Genomic DNA, 5,235 nt, shown 5'->3' with positions numbered 1-5,235 from the left:
ATAAAACAAAAACAGATTTAATACTTTTTATTGAGATATATAATTGCCATATAACATTATATTTGTTTCAGGTGTACACCATAATGATTCAGTATTTGTATATGTTGCAAAATGATCACCACAATAACTCTTGTTAACATCCATCCCCATACACAATTACAATTTTTTTCCTGTGATGAAGACTTTTTGAAGATATACTCTCTTAGCAACTTTTAAATATGTGATGTAATATTATCAACTGTATTCACCATGTTGTACATTACATTTTCATGACTTATTTTATAACTGGAAGTTTGTACATTTGAACCCCTTCACTCATTTCACCACTCCCTGCCCTCTGCCTCTGGCAACCACCAATCTGTTTTCTGCATCTATGAGATTTTTTTCTTTTCTTTTCTTTTCTTTTAGAGAGAGAGAGAGAGCATGCATGTCAGCACACGTTAGCAGTGGGGGAAGGGGAAAAGGAGAGGGAGAGAGAAAATCTTTTTATTTACTTCTTTATTTTAATTTTAATTAACATATAATGTATTATTTGTTTCAGGGGTACAGGTCTGTGATTCATCTTTAGCAATTCACAGTGCTCACCATAGCACATACCCTCCCCAGAGTCCATTACCCAGCCACCCCATTCCTTCCACCCCCTTCCACTCCAGCAACCCTCAGTTTGTTTCCTGAGATTAAGAGTCTCTTATGGTTTATCTCCCTCCCTGCCTTTGTCTTATTTCATTTTTCCTTCCCTTCCCCTATCATTCTCTGTCTTGTCTCTCGAATTCCTTATCTCAGTGAGATCTTATGATAATTGTTTTTCTCTGATTATTCCACTTTACATAATAACCTCTAGTTCCATCCATGTCATGGCAAATGGCAAGTTTTCATTTTTGATGGCTGTATAATATTCCATTGTATATAGATACCACATCTTTTTTTTTTTTTTTTTTTTTTTTTTTTCAGGTTTTTTTTTCTTTTAATTTTCAGCATAACAGTATTTATTGTTTTTGCACCACACCCAGTGCTCCATGCAATCCGTGCCCTCTCCAATACCCACCACCTGGTTCCCCCAACCTCCCACCCCCCTCTTCAAAACCCTCAGATTGTTTTTCAGAGTCCATAGTCTCTCATGGTTCACCTCCCCTTCCAATTTCCCTCAACTCCCTTCTCCTCTCCATCTCCCCTTGTCCTCCATGCTATTTGTTATGCTCCACAAATAAGTGAAACCATATGATAATTGACTCTCTCTGCTTGACTTATTTCACTCAGCATAATCTCTTCCAGTCCCGTCCATGTTGCTACAAAAGTTGGGTATTCATCCTTTCTAATGGAGGCATAGTACTCCATAGTGTATATGGACCACATCTTCCTTATCCATTCGTCCGCTGAAGTGCATCTTGGTTCTTTCCACAGTTTGGCGACCGTGGCCATTGCTGCTATAAACATTGGGGTACAGATGGCCCTTCTTTTCACGACATCTGTACCTTTGGGGTAAATACCCAGGAGTGCAATTGCAGGGTCATAGGGAAGTTCTATTTTTAATTTCTTGAGGAATCTCCACACTATTTTCCAAAGAGGCTGCACCAACTTGCATTCCCACCAACAGTGGAAGAGGGTTCCCCTTTCTCCACATCCTCTCCAACACATGTTGTTTCCTGTCTTGTTAATTTTGGCCATTCTAACTTGTGTAAGGTGATATCTCAGTGTGGTTTTAATTTGAATCTCCCTGAGGGCTAGTGATGATGAACATTTTTTCATGTGTCTGATAGTCATTTGTATGTCTTCATTGGAGAAGTGTCTGTTCATATCTTCTGCCCATTTTTTTATATGATTGTTTTGTTTGTGTTGAGTTTGAGGAGTTCTTTATAGGGTTTTTCTCCAGTATGAGTTCTCACATTCTGGGTCAGATGTGAGCTCTTCCTAAAGGCTTTCCCATAGTCGTGGCACTCATACAGTTTCTCTCCTGTATGAATTCTGTTGTGTATGGTAAGGGGGGTGTTGTGCTGAAGGCCTTGCCACACTGATTACATTCATAATGATTCTCCCCAGTATGAACTCTCTTGTGCCTTTTGAGGATACATCTAGTATGAGAGACATGAAAACACTGATTACATTTGTAAGGATTTTCTCCTGGGTGAATTCTCACGTGCAGTCTAAGGGAAGAGGGATTACTGAAGGCTTTCCCACAGTCAGTGAATTTGTAGGGTTTCTCCCCATTATGCATTCTCTTATGAAAAATCAGGTAAAAACTACTGTTGAAGGATTTGCCACACTGATTATGGTCATAGGGTTTTCCTCTGATATGAATTCTCTTGTGCTAAGTGAAGTTAGATTTTGTGCTGAAGATTTTAAAGCACTGAGTACATTCATTGAGTTTCACTCCAAGATGATTTCTTTCCATTTTTATGCTTTCATATTGTTCTTTTCTAAAGCATACTGCTTGGAAGTTAACCCTTTGGCTTTAAGTGGAGTCTCCAAATCTGAAACAAACTGGACAGTTGCCTGGGAGAATTGTGATTTCCTCTGTAATCACTTTATCTTCTTGCTCCAATTCAGACACCAGGCCAGGTTTATCATCTTTATTTCCCAGGGATGCCAGGTTCCTGCAGTTGTCCCGCATCACATCTCTGTACAGTGTTCTCTGAGAGGGGTCCAGCAGTGCCCATTCCTCCTGCGTGAACTCCACGGCCACATCCTCGAAGGTCACCAAGTCCGGTAACCAGCTTGTCAGGAAGCCATGCACCGACCCTTTCTCCTCTGTGCATCCTTTTTGAGGAGAGGCTGAGAACAGGGAAGGCTGAGCACAAGTGGGGGACAGAACCACGGCCGCCATCCTGTGACTCAGACAGAGAACCCGGACGCTCCTCCTCTCCTCCCCACCGCGCATGCAGGCCAGGTTCTGGAAGAAACGGGGAAACAGGAGCCTTCACAGCCTCTCTCCCTCCCCAGGCTACTGAGGACGGATCTGTCGCAGCCTGCCCACCGTGTCCTCCTTGGAAGCACACGTGGGGTCTCCAGTCCTGGGTCTCGGAAGGAATACTCCCCTTCTTACAGATGTATTTCACTACTAAAAACACTGTATCTCCCATATGTATATTTACTGGAAGGCAACATATTGGTAAAAATGGCTCAGTATGAGGAATATGGATTTATAATAAAGACAGCAACAACAAAAACTTAATACTGAGTAACTGAATAGCAATCCAACAATTATTCTTTTTTTATAATGACAAAACGCACATAAGGTAGAAATACTGAAAAGCCTAACAGTGAAGGGGGTTCCCCTCTATCCACATTCTCTCCAAAATTTGTTTATTTTTGCCATTCTAAATGGTAAAAAGCCAGTAATATTTCCTCGTCTTGTAAGAATTAAAGAAGTGTGGGCATTCTCCTGAAATATCACTGGACCACATAGATGTCCCCATGATACAAAAGCAATCTTTTTGTGAGGGTTACTTTTCTAAGCAGCATGAAAAATGGTTACTAGAACACCCTAATTCAAATAAGCTTAGCCTAAATTTAGAGTTATATTAGCTGCTGACAAATTGTCATTAGTAATACATTTAGGAAATGGCCAGATGTTGTGAACATGAAACAGGAAGTGCCTGAGGAGCAGGAGAGCGGCTGGACCGAGTCCTTGGTGTGGTAGAGAGACGCGGAGTGAACGAGGGTGCGTCTGGGAGGCTGGGTTCAGAGAGACGTCTCTGAGCTGCTGGTCTAGATGGTAGAACGGGGCCGGGAAGACAGGGTCTAGGGTGGTGCGGGAGGAAGGTGCGGCCGGCGAGGATGGGGGAACCTCGCAACGCAGTGAGGGTCATCCGCTCGCCCTCCGACGTCATACCCAGTGAGGGTCATCCGCTCGCCCTCTGACGTCATCTGACGGTGGTGGGACTGGCGGGGGAAGGACTGATGGGAGGCAGGTGCCAGCGTGTCCAGCTGGTAAAGGGTCGTAGCCGGGGCTGTGTGTGCGACAAGCACTTGGATGGGAAGAACGTGCCCTGAGACTCGGTGAGCCTGAGGCTTCCCTGGGCGGCGCAGGCCCGCGCTGGTCGTACCGGTTAGGACAAGAGGACAAGTTCTGCCGTCACATGGCCTGCGTAGATACCACATCTTTATCCATTCTCCTGTTGATGGACATCTAGGTTCTTCCTATAGTTTGGGTATTGTGGACATTGCTGCTATAAATAGTGGGGTGGATGTGCCCCTTTGGATCACTACATTTGTGTCTTTGAAGTAAATACCTGGTAGTGCAATTGCTGGGTCATAGGGTAGCTCTGGTTTCAACTTTTTGAGGGACCTCCATACTGTTTTCCAGAGTGGGTGCACCAGATTGCATTCCCACCAACAGTGCAGGAGGGTTCTCTTGAGAGAAAGAATCTTAAGCAGGCTGCACACCCAGCACAGAGCCCAATGTGGGGTTGTTCTTACAACCCTGAGATCATGACCTGAGTTGAAATCAAGAGTTGGATGCTTAACTGACTGAGCCACCCAGGCACCCAGAGTTTTTTTCCCCCTTTAAGTTCCTCATATAAGTGATATCATATGGTATTTGTTTTTCTCTGATTTATTTCACTTAGCATAGTGCCCTCAAGGTCCACTCATGTTGTTGTAGATGGCAAGATTTCATTCCGTTTAATGACTGGATAGTATTTTGTTGTATATATATATACTAGATCTTCTTTTTCCGTTCATCCATAGATGGACCAGCTAGGTTGTTTCAGTGTTGTGGCTATTGCAAATAATGCTGCAGTGAACATAAGTGTACTTATATCTTTTTGAATTATTATTTTTGTTTTTTTTTAAAGATTTTATTTATTTATATGAGAGGTTAAACATTTATATTTGTTGCTACTGGCAGTCAGAAACCAGTATGGGTCTTGAGTGTAGAAAGGACAGGATTTCCCGGAGTACAGCCAGGCTTCAGTAAATTCGTTTATGACTTCCAGCCTATGGCCTCTGATTTTTTTTCCTTCCTTTTTTGCTTGAAGGTGGCAGAAAAGTAGCAGTGGATAAGGCTGCGCTCTTTTGCGCCAAACTAAATGTCTAGCATCCGCAGCTACAGTGTGTTGCTAACAAAGGCAGAGGTAGCTCTCTGGCTCCCAGAGCTTAACTCCAAACTCTCCCTCACAGCCATGTCCATGTCTACACGTACTTAAGGGTTCCTAAGCAGCTCTCACTACTGCTTGAGGAGCAATACAGAAAAGGCAATGTAGAGAAGCTGAGCACAGGATGGGAAATAATGGGATT

The 5,235-nt window shown here is 43.2% G+C and overlaps 1 pseudogene; it reads right to left on the bottom strand.

Moving 5' to 3' along the window:
- Positions 1–1,853: 1,853 nt before the first annotated feature.
- On the bottom strand, positions 1,854–2,958 carry LOC123392820 (annotated as a pseudogene).
- Between the last annotated feature and the right edge of the window lie 2,277 nt (positions 2,959–5,235).

This window comes from Mustela putorius, unplaced genomic scaffold, assembly GCF_011764305.1.
Source record: "Mustela putorius furo isolate JIRA1106 unplaced genomic scaffold, ASM1176430v1.1 tig00000596_pilon_pilon_pilon, whole genome shotgun sequence".
Taxonomy (NCBI): Eukaryota; Metazoa; Chordata; class Mammalia; order Carnivora; family Mustelidae; genus Mustela; species Mustela putorius.
The sequence above is the reverse complement of the archived record's forward strand: the minus strand, read 5'-3'. Positions and strand labels throughout refer to the sequence as shown.